Consider the following 12,850-nt stretch of genomic DNA (forward strand, 5'->3'; position numbering starts at 1 on the left):
GAGGACAGGACTAGAAATCAATGGTTAAGTTGTATTTATTCCAGAACAGTTCAACCCAAATATTCAGATGTGTGCAGAGCATTTTATGGAGGACTGTTTCCTGATCCTGGAGAGTAGACTACAATGCCGGCTGTTCTGACTCGCAGCCTGTAAGATCGACGCGTTTCAGAAAGGCGAGGCATAGAGAAGAAACAATAATGTACAGTATGTGGAAAATAATGTTATGTGGGAAGATTAGCATAACGCCGCCCAAATGTTCACGCAAAAAAAGAAGGCTTAACTTTTATTCTAACTGTAGTATTGTTGTTGCCGCCGCCATGTTGTTGTCGACGCTGTGTGTTTCGTTGTGAAAGCGAAACTACTTTGTTTGGCCTTCCAAAAGAGGACGATATCCAACATCATATGACCCCTTTAAGTAGCATGTTGATATGCCAGTTGTGTGAAGAACTCTCCTCATGTGTTAAAAGTTAATGACCACATGTATCTTCATAAAAGCTCACAATGTTGTTGCAGATGAAATGTGGATAACACTAAACAAATATTTTTCATCAAACCCCTTCATCTAAAACTCTACTTAACCATCAGTCTTGCATATCCACCATGTCTGTCATTTTTCAACGCTTGTTATTTGCGTTTGTGGTTCTAACCAAATCTTTGTCCAACAAGCAAAGGGTTGTGGGTAATATTCACCATCAGAGTACACGTGTGCCTGGATCTTCACTTGAAATTTTCATTGGAAATACTGTAGTAAACCATCCAGGTACCTCTGGGATACTCATTTCAACATACTATGAAGTACGAATACTATTTAGGGCGGATAGTATGTGAATTGGGATGCAGCAAATTACGAGGGCACATAAAATGAGTAAATCATTTATATTAAGCACTGCAATATTCTATTAAAATATGTAAATTTTAATTTCATGGTGACTTAGCTATATACCCACCACTAATGTGTAAAAAAAACACTTGAACAATTTAGTTTTTTAGCAGTGCACAGCCTGTATACCAACACATGAGGAGAATCACTGCTGCTTAAACAAGGGGAACAGAATAAAGGACAAAAAACTAACAAATGCAAGGACATGCTGCACATCTCCATTCTTGTTGTTTCTCTGCTGTCTCTGTTCTATCTTTAGTGCTGGGTCATAGTCAGACACTAATTAAAAATACAAACACAGGGCTCTGGAAACCTGGGCTTCTGTGGGTGTATCTGGTGGGGAATGTAAGCATCTATTTTATTTTCCTCATCTCCTGCTCGAATCAATCCACCTGAAATCTGTACACTGAGAACCTGAATGTACAGTGGGTACGGAAAGTATTCAGACCCCCTTAAATTTTTCACTCTTTGTTATATTGCAGCCATTTGCTAAAATCATTTAAGTTAATTTTTTTTCCTCATTAATGTACACACAGCACCCCATATTGACAGAAAAACACAGAATTGTTGACATTTTTGCAAATTTATTAAAAAAGAAAAACTGAAAAATGCTCAGTATTTAGTAGAAGTGTCAATATGGGGTGCTGTGTGTACATTAATGAGGAAAAAAAATTAACTTAAATGATTTTAGCAAATGGCTGCAATATAACAAAGAGTGAAAATTTTAAGGGGGTCTGAATACTTTCCGTACCCACTGTATATATGAATTCTTAGTAACAAATACCCTAGACTTTATACCTCTATTAATAACATCTAACTAGATGTTTAAATATTTACCAAGATATCCACAGCTTAACAAACAGAAGATCTGCCTCATGTCTTCACGAATCCATGGATTTCAATTATACGAAAACAGATTAAACGATGTTCCCATTTTTAAAGAAATACTTCTATAAAATTCGAAAATATCTCAAATACATTTAAGCTGTTGACGTGCATGTATTTGTGCCCCATGCTCTATTGTGATACATTTGTTTGCCTGCCATTGTGTAGTCTACACATATGCGCAAGACTGTAGTTTACGATAAATATGTAATTATGTAGTTACGAATACACTTTCCAAAACAGTTTCCTGATTTTTTTGTAAATCAACAAAACCCACCTCTCTATAGCCTACTTCCTTTGCCAGAATAGCCGGACCAAGCAGGAAATTTTCATCGTGCATATGAAACAACTTTTAGTTCGTTCATCATGTAAGTTATCGATTCTTTCTATCAAAACTATCGGCACTCGCAGGCCAGTCTGAACCCCGTGCTTTCCTGCTGAATGAGTCCGCATTTTAAAAGTGTTTATGGGCTTATTCATTTCCCTTTTACCGCATAACTGTCTGCGAACTTGTAGCTGCACGTATTTCTAAAGGGCTTCAGCAGCGATCAACCAAAATAACCTCACATCACAGCGCGTGAAATGAGCTCTCTTACCTTTACCTGGCGGGTTAATAGGTGCTCTTATCGCTTATTTCTGATGTAAACTGCACATTTAGTAGTTGAATAGAGTAGGGCTCTTTAAACTCTGATTATAATCGCGTGATTCACTTTTGGATGAAAAGGCGTGGAGTAAAGACTAGCCCTCAAAGCTGTAGCAGTGCGTTTTTAAATAGAATTTGTTCTCGAAATATGCAAAAAAAAATATCTTAACTCTCGCTTTAAAACGTGGACTTTCACCTCACATAACTTTATTTAAGGGGGAGTTACTTTATTTTGTATGGGTTTACTTATGATTGTCCATATTAATACAAAAGTTGCACTTTTTAAAAGTTGCACGTGTTATTGTGCGACAAAACAGTTCATAAATAATGTGGTGAAGGAGCTCGCGACTGTTCAATAATCATACACCAATAATTAATCTTCTTATCTTTACTACACTTTTAGGGGGTGAAAGACAGTGTCTCCACCTAGTGGATATCGTACAGATGGTTATCCAGACTAAATTTAGTTTTAATATAGGCAATTTCAAAGATTTTCTAAGACAAAAAAAGTAAAAAAATAAATAAATAAAAACACTCCATTTCTCATGACACATCACATGCATAATGCATTCATAATGTAGATGCAGCAATCGAGATCATTATGGGTGACAGAGGGAGTATCATCATCCATCCATTTGAAAGTGAAGTGAAAGCAAATGAGTAAAAATCATGATCCATCATGAATACATTACACAGGTGTCTAATATAGGTCACAAGAGCTGAACTCAATACATAGTGAGCAAGAAGCGCCAACTCATATTCCACTGATTGTGTGGCGCTCCTGAGTGACAGATATAAAACATCTAATTCTCTTTTTGACAAAGGCCCGAACAGCACAATGTTACTTTTGTAATAATAATAGTGTTTTCAGACATAAAATATTGAATATTAAAGTTTTAAAGTTTTCACATGCTATATTGGTTGTCAGGATCATAATTTGGTGGAAAAGCACTGGTTAACCGCTATAGTAACTTTGATATTTGATACTAATTCTTTAACAAGTTGCTGTGCATTAATTTTTTTTCTTTCATTGTGAAAAGGTCAGTGTGATTTTTTTTAATTCAGCAAGGATGTATTAAATGAATTATTAGTTTAATTAGATATTAGTTTAATGAACCAAGTGATGGTAAAGACATAATGTTACAAAAACCCAACTGTTTTCAACACTGATAGTAATGAAATGTTTCTTGAGCAGCAAATCAGTATATTAGAATAATTTCTGAAGGATCATGTGACACTGAAGACTGAAGTATGGCTGCTGAAAATTCAGCTTTGGCATCAAAGGAATGATTTACATTTAATATAAATACAAATAGTTATTTTCAATTGTAATAACATTTTACAATATTACTATCATTTACTCTGTTTTTTTATCAAATAAATGCAGACTTTGCGAGCATTAGGCTTTTTCTAAAAACATTTAAAAAACAATCTTTTGAATGGTATAGTGTTTTCCTCATGTTTTGGTGTGAGTTTTAACAGTAAGTTCAAATACTGCCTAAGGGATTTAAATGCAGCAGTAGTCCACTACAGTGAGCTCACTGGATGATGCTGATAAGGTGCTTGGTGCTGAGAGCTCTCCTAATCCCAGTGTGGGTCCTGATGAGAACCTTCCTCCTGCCCTGTTAACTGGATGCTCCTGTCCCTGATCAAACCTGTTTGCTTTGCAGCGGGAATGTCCTTCAGGCTCTATCACACACAGCCTTGCACACTCATTCTGCCAAGTGTTTATGTATGTGTGCTGTGCATCAGAGGGTACCTGGAAAGATTTTGGTTTTGCTTTGTTAAACCAGTTAAAACCTAACTAAATTTTGGGGCTGTCAACAGATTTAAAAAATAAATCATAGATCAACTTTTTAAATCAAATCAAAATTTTTTTTTTTTAATTAATAGCATGTAAGATATTTATTTATTTTATTTATTTATTCATTCAACAGTTCTTTCTGGTCCTTGAATCTGATTGGCTGAGAGGAGTGCGATATTCTAATGATAACAGAACTCCAACCACTTATATGTTTCACTCCACTTGTGGTATTTTTCACAGCGAGTGTCATGGCAGATGCCCAAATCCACTGTATAATTTTATAAATAATACTGTTTTTGTGTCACAGAATGTTGTTTTAAGAGCTTTCTAGACAAGAATGTACTTGTTTAGACTTCAAATATGTGGTTTGTTAATAAAGACAATGTCTATTTGAAAATTTGCTTCAACGTTTTTGGAGATTTGAGCTCCAGGGCATCAGGTGTTTTTACTTTCAACAACACCTTGTAAGACGCAGTCAACAAATGCACTGAGAAGCGTTGTCATAAAAAAATCACCCTTACAGATAAAAGGATAATACGACAAAGATATCGTTTTCCTCAACAGACATTCAAACTAATGTTTTATTGTGAATATGTATATATCAGATGCAGGTAATCACACTCGCCAGTCCATCTCTCTCTCATAATACTCTACTCTACATAATACAGTTATCTTTTAATACATTGCTACAATAAGCTTTCAATGAAGCAACTCAACATTCCTTTGTTATGCGTTGTAAAGTGATGTTTTAGAATTAGTAACGGTGGCTTGGGCTCAGCTGTTAAACTGTCAACTTGAGATTTGAATCTGTGGCGAAAGGAAGTAGTTTGCACAAAAGAGGGCTTTTAAAGACACTCCGTTGTTGTTTCTTATGTATTTGAACTGTTGTATAAACGCAATAGCACACTCGTAGCAGTGCGATATAGCTGTATATCGGCACGGCACTGCAATGCGTGTGATATTGTTCATATATATATGTATGTATGTGAACAGCAGCTGCTTGGTAAGTCTGATTTTTAACTCGTTGTATTGACTTTACTTTATAAGTGAATAATTTTAATTATGGACACTTAAATTAATAAAAATGCTATGACATCCAGCATAACATCAGTCTTTTTTTTTTTTTTTACTCTTTGACCACATATGATGTCAATAATGCAGTAATTCAGCACCAAGTTGTGGTTCTGTTGACAAAAACAAATGGGAAAACACTAATATAATATAATATAATTAATATAATATAATATAATAATACAACTAAAATAAGCATATAAATAATGTCTAAAATTATTTGAATCCTTATGAGACAAGCAAACACATTTACAACCTGAAATGTCTTTCTTTGCTCTTTCTGTTTTCAAAATTACACAAAACAGGAAGACAGACAGGAAGTGGTAAAGCATTTCATCTATGTAATCAAGACTTAGTCGTGTTAGTCATGAAGGAGAAACGCTAAAAAAGTCTGCATGTTAAATACGTAGGATTATTTTAAACTAAAAGTGGAATTGGAAAAGCCGAAGGTGAGGTGTGAGATTGTGTGAGATTTCCAATGTGGGGTCAGCCAGTTCAGAGGTTAGGTGACCTTACAGAGGAGCTTCTGTCACACTGTCTTTTACCATGACAAGATCAGGTGCCTTCAAACTCAGCATCCTCTTCTTTCTCACCTTCATCCTGTGTCTACCAGAGTTTTTTCCAAGTAAGTAAAAAGAGTGGAGTAAGATGGCTTGGGGTCTTCTCTTCGGGCAAGCATGAGTGAGGGAAATGTGGCAGCGGTGTGGGTTTGTGAGAGCATGTGCGTTTCGATCAGAGCAAAGCGTGTTAAATGTTTTTATGATTGACAGCATGAAACATCAGTGTTGTCCATGTCTTTTAGAGATACACGATGAGGTATGTGCAATGTTACTTTTTGTATGTCAAAGTTTAAATTGGGATAAAACAGTTGGCATTCACTCCAGTGACTATATCAATGTGGTCTGGACATGGAATGGTAAGAGGTTAAAAACCAATAAGTAAGTGTGTGTGTGTGCGCGCGTTTTTGTGACAAATGAGGACATCAATTTGTACACAAATACACACATAGCCTATACCAATACATTTGTTTTCAATGTTTTAGACCTTTTAACATAGCTTTTGATACAAGCTATGTTAAGCTGGTGTGTTGTGTTGTAAAGGAAATGTCACTCTAACTTACCAACATCAACAGAAAAGCACTCTGGTGTTTGAGAAAACAGGAAGTATTAATATAAAAAAGATTAAAAAAACTTAAAAACCTTTTCTTTTAGTGTTTATGGAGCTTGTAGGTGATGTGTTTTTAATACTGCTAGGCAAACAAAGGATGTCAGATGATAGATAGGTCAATGATCTCATTAAAAAATTATAAAAAGAAAAGTAAAAATTCATACATACAATGACTTGAATACACCTCTACTATGACAAACGTGTTTTTAATTTTCGAATTAAAATTAGAAAAAAGAAACAGAAATATCAGGGTGATACAACTGTCCTGAAATAAAAAAAATGTTTAAAGCCTCAAGGAATTAAATTACTGAAAAAGAAACTATAGCTAGTTATAGGAATAATGTTTTAATATTGTTTTTAATGTATTATTTTTTATTAATTGTTTAAAAAAAATTATAACAAAAAAATTAATATTTATTAAAAAGATATATACTGCTTATTAGTATTTGACCAACTTTTGTCCACAAAATTAAAGTATTGGTGTGCTCAGAAACATTCTGTAAATATGCAGAGAAAAAGAAGCAAAGAATATTAGCGAAAAGAATACTTTTTACACCACATTACATTTTTAGAGTCATTAAATAAAAAATAAAAAATGCTATAAAATAGGTCAAAACCATAGCATGAATACAAAGTACATTTGTTAAGAACTTGACACATGGGTTTAAATGTTGGGCACATGGGTTTAAAAAGGATTTTCCTTTTCTTTGCTGTATTATATTGTATTTTAAACTAAATGTGGTTTAACTTTAAAATTAAAATCTTAAGAGCATCTCTTTTTTTTTGGTTCTCAGAAATATCACAAATTGAGTTTCTCTGTGAGCCCTTTGACCCTTGCACACCTGAGAATGATGCACAGGTATGTGCTCCATCTGACCCTCCATGTGTGACAGAAATGATAAATGCCAGCAGTCAACACACACGTTCTGAAGGCTGGTATCTGTGTAAGACTGAAATGGATCTGCAGCTTCACCACAACAATACCTCACAGTCAGGTGAGATAGTTGTTTATTATGATTTCATGTTTGAATATTACTGTTTGTTGTCTACAGTAATAACTGTGTGCATGTTGTACGTTTCATAGAAGAGCATGTGATGGTGCTACTGACAATGAAGGCAGGCAATCTCTCTGGATGGAACATTAGTGAGTTTGCGTTTCTCAACAACACTGATCTATACACTGGACCCCAAAACGACCAGAGACTGTTTTATTGCTACCTCCCACCAGACAACAGCAAATGTCCAGATCTGAACATATCCATGCAAGAAAAAAATACCAGCCCTCCAATACAAGACACCTCCATTTTTAAAACCACTACTTCTGCGAACCCAACTGCCTTTTCACTCAAAACAACTACACTGTCTTTCCGAGCAACAGCTTCTACAGATGAGCTGAAGTGTCAACCAACCAGCAGCAGTTTCCTCTTGTACTACCAGGAGAACAATGAAACAGCAAGATCTGCCGCATTACCAGTGATCCAAACAAGAAAAGGTGAGAAACTGTCAGAAAAATGTTATCTGCCACAATGCCATGCTACACACAAAAAAAGACAATAAACCTGACCTTAATAATTTAAAATAAAATTATATTCCTCTTGCCAGTCGATCTAAATGTATTATTACTATTAGTATTATCTGAACACTAAGACTTGCCTGCAGTATGAAGCACAAATGTGACCCTGGACCACAAAACCAGTCATAAGGGTCAATTTGTTTAAAGTTCAATTTTTCCTTTCTCTTTGGAGTGTTACAAGCTCTTGGTGCTTAAAGAAGATCTGTAAAGTTGCAAAGACTAATGTCTCAAATCCAAAGAGATATTCTTTATAAAAGATAAGAGTCAACCACGCCTACCTAAAACGGCTCGTTCTAACACGCCCCCACATACCTACGTCACGATCTGGGAAGATTTGCATAAAGCCGCCCAAATGTTCACGCAAAGAAAGAAGGCGTAACTTTTATTCTCGCTGTAGTATTGTTGACACTGCAGCCATGTCGTGAAGACGCTGTGTTCAGAAAGGCGGGGCATAGAGGAGAAACAATAATGTACAGTATGTGGAAAATAATGAGTTTTTTTAACCTTAAACCCCTTTAAATCGAGATTTATACTTCAACTGAAAGCTGAATAAATAAGCTTTCCATTGATGTATGGTTCTTTAAAGTTGTCCCAATTAAGTTCTTAGCAATGCATATTACTAATCAAAAATTAAGTTTTGATATATATTACAAAATATCTTAATGGAACATGATCTTTACTTAATATCCTAATGATTTTTGGCATTAAAGAAAAATCGATAATTTTGACCCATACAATATTTTGTTGACTATTGCTACAAATATACCTGTGCTACTTATGACTGGTTTTGTGCTCCAGGGTCACAAATAAGAACTGATAATAAGAACTGATTCAAGGACAAACAGAGTGTAATGTGAATAATACACTGTAAAAAATGGAACAAGCTATCTACTTAAAAAAATTATGGTAACAATATTACACATAATATTTTTGAGTAGTTTTTAAGGCTTGATTTTTTAATGGAATCTACCTGAATAAATCATGTAAATCATTCTAAATTAATTAATCTATAACACAATGAATTTAATATAATTAGTGAAATGTGCTCAATTATTTTAAGTTGATTCTCAAAAGTCTGTGATTTTGAGTGAGGCCTGTTTGTATTTGACTTCGAGTTATTTTTTACATTTAAAAGACTGTATACAGCCAACCAGCTCAAGTGGGAAAATACTTGAGCAATACTGGAAAATACTGCACTAGCACTAGCAAAGCTACTGCTCGTTGAACAAGGCTTAATGCCTTAGAGAAGTAGTAGCCATAACCATAAGCTCTACTCTTCTGCACAATGGTAACGACTGCACTGCACAATGAAAACGTCAACGTAACTTCAAACTCTTTCAAATGTCAAACATAACTGAACATTAAACATTAATAGATGTTTCCCTTCACTCAGGGCCGTTTCTAGCCAATTTGACGCCCTAGGCGAAATCCCTATTGCCCCCCCACACACACACACACACACAAATTATATATATATATATATAATTCTTTTCAGACACCAGTTGCTTGTCACATTCAAATTGGTTGTCATAGCAACGACACTAATTTGTGGAGATTCAGTGCATTGAGTTCCACAAATCTGAATGCATTGTTTGTAAATTGACTGTTAAGATTTTGCACAATTTATTATCTGTAATATCATTGTGTTGCCACTAGATGCCTGTATAGCCCTATGTAACAATCCCTAGTGGCTAAGACATTGCACATAATTTACACATAAATCACACATAAATAAATTTCGTATCAGAACAGAATAAGAATTTAAAAATATATAATTCTAATGGATAAATATAATTGCAGTATATAATAATATATGCTTAGCAATAAACATGCCAAAATAAATTAATTTATAAATAAACGTAAGGTAAAGTTGGGCTTACCTCTCTCAGGCACAAATCCAAATGTATCCATATTCGCCATGTAGCTGAAGCTAAACTATTAGCCTTATTAGGTAAAATAGGCTTTGTAGTTCACGCGCGTTCCAGTATCGACGGAAAAATATCATAATGAGCAAAAATATGCCACAGTGGTCTCGCGCCGAACGGCTGCGCTGTTTCCAATGAATGCAGTAGCTTAGTGTGCGCGTGAGGCGCTGGCGCGATCAAACAGCTGAAACATAAAATAGACTACTCTGTAATTTTTGGTCATACAGTAAAGGCATAATTCGAAACTGCAAAGTGCAAAGTGTTAGCAGTTTGAAAATTCAAGAATAATAGCAAAGTTAATAAGAATTCTTTCTAAATGCAGCACCGTTCTTATTTCGCTCTGCATATCCTGAACGCAAAAAATATATATTTTTTGCTAAGAACGAACCGAAATGAAAACATTTCGCTTTTAATCTGTGTATTTAACAGCCTGGGAAACCTTCCCAGGGCAGTACCTTGCCTCACCGACTAAAATCAGGGCGCCCACTACTGAGACGGCACCAGAGGTGAGGGGGCACAGTGACCGAGGTAGCCGAGCCGGGCCAGGCCCCTTGTTAAACAATCATTCTTCATTTGTGTAAATAAATAAATGACAAAAAAAGTACCATATCAGGTACAATGGTACCATGGCACTGAGTGATTGCCACATTCATAATAATATAAATATGATATTTAAATGGTCCTCCAAGGATCTTCAAAGACTTGGTCAAGTCAAGTTACTTTTATTTAGCGCTTTACACACAATATAGATTATTTCAAAGCAGCCATGATATACCATGGTATTACCATGGAGCATGACCCCAAAACCATGGTAATACCATGTTCAAAAATAGAACTGGATCAAGGGAACTGATAGAAAGAAGGTTGATAGATTTCAGTCTCCTTCATCTCTACAGATGGTGATGTATTCTCTGACAAATCTTCAATGGGGAACAGAACAGAAGGTAAACAAACAACCTGTTCTATCATACTGCACTCTTTTTACCCAGAAGAGATCTGTGCTTTATCACAATGCAACCCTTACATCTTTACCTAGCACTGAGTTTCCTTACTCGAATAGAAATTCTCCAGACCACTAACTCTCAATCTACACTTTCCCAGAAAACCTTCTGAAGGTAGCTGACCTCACATACAAGAGAAGTAAGTTATTGGATATTTTTTTATACAGTGTGGCAGAGTACAATAATTAAAGGTGAAGTGTCTGTAATGGTGGCAAACTCCCGAAAAGCAACTCAGGCAAACAGATTAGGTCTTGGAGCAATTTAATGATGACACTCGTGATGAAAATTCTGTCATCATTTACTCACCTCATGCTGTTCCAACCAGTTTGACTTCCTTCTGTGGGATATAAATAAAGAAGTTTGTGCGAATGTTCATGCCACTTCATTTCCATATAATGAAAGTGGATGGGGTTCAGAGAATGGCAAGCTTCAAAAGAGACATAAAAAGCACACATGTGACTCTTCTGGAGCCATATGATAGCTTTGTGTGCCATTTTATGGGCTGCGGTCACCATTCACTTTTATTAAATGAAATAGCAGACATTCTGCAATGAATAATTATTTTCTGTTCCCTGGAAGAAGTTTGAGTTTAACTATTACACACACCCACTATCACATACCATCAAAAACAGTATGTGTGTGTACTGTGTAGGTAGTTGCATCCAGTATATAACATCTGGTTTCCTATACAGCATATTTGTATATTCCCTTAGGCCTATATATTCATGGTATGTGTGTGTAATTTTTTTTTATTGTCTCTGATGTTTTAGGTTTGTCACCAATCTATGAGATCACGGGTATGAATGAGACACATTTACATATTCTTTCAATAAACAAATCAAAATACAAACACAATAGAGCCTACTTTCAGATGACTAGCATTGAATAAACATATTCCAATAGACACAAATGACAAATTATAATCAAATTTCACACATCTCATTTTGCTGTAAATGATCTTACATACAGGTTAACTTTAAAGTTAGAGAGAGAAATGGATTGTATGATGTGCCACTTGATTTTTTTTTTTTTTTTTCCGTTTACACTATATGACTTGAAATATTTTGATTAAAATTGACTTGTATCCAGAGACCTCCATAGATGAAGAAGTGCAAAATGAAGATGAGGAAGATGAGCAATGTAATGCCTTGGTAACAAAGGAAGGTAAATGTATCTACATAAAAATGAAAATTGTAAATAAATATAAATATTAGTATGGTTTTCCTCTTTATAATAGAACTAATTTATTATTTTGGATTAAAAAATGCTCCAAAAGTCAAAACCCCCAAGCATTCCATGTGTTTAGAATATTAAAACATAGCATTTGTATGCTTTAAATTCAATGTAAGTGGAGACTTAACAAAGCAAACTAATACTTCAAAAAGATGTCCACTCTGATTTCCTCATTCGTCAGCTGATGTAACACTTTCTGATGTTTGATGATGGTATATACTCTTAGTATTTTCATGTCACTACTAGTACTTTATCAGTATAGCCTGAAACAGTCTTTGAATCTTGCGTAATGTCTCATCCAGTCACATTGATGATGATCGGTATCTTTGATGCCAGCATGTTGCTCCGGGCAGAATAAATTACTCTACAGATGGCCTCCTGGCAGTCTGATGTTGCCATGGTTATAGAATTCTACAAGATACATTTTTAATAAGAGTTTTTAAAAAATCACATCAGCTCCAACATCTGGCAGCACAGGGCCACTGTGAACCACCAAGTAAGTGACCATGTTTCCAGTCTCATTAATGAGCTAAGCTGTTCAGAAGCATTCATTTGAAGTGTTTGTCACTTTACACCCTTCTCTATTCTCTTTTTTTCCATGTCTAGCTTACCTGCATCATCGGAGCAACTTTTCATGTTCTGGTCATGAAGAAGATGGGGAGCTTTAA

The 12,850-nt window shown here is 35.1% G+C and overlaps 1 pseudogene; it reads left to right on the top strand.

Moving 5' to 3' along the window:
• Window positions 1-12,850, top strand: part of LOC107754170 (uncharacterized) — a 16,153-nt pseudogene extending 3,303 nt beyond the window's left edge.

This window comes from Sinocyclocheilus rhinocerous, unplaced genomic scaffold, assembly GCF_001515625.1.
Source record: "Sinocyclocheilus rhinocerous isolate Xijiao unplaced genomic scaffold, SAMN03320098_v1.1 scaffold681, whole genome shotgun sequence".
NCBI lineage: Eukaryota > Metazoa > Chordata > Actinopteri > Cypriniformes > Cyprinidae > Sinocyclocheilus > Sinocyclocheilus rhinocerous.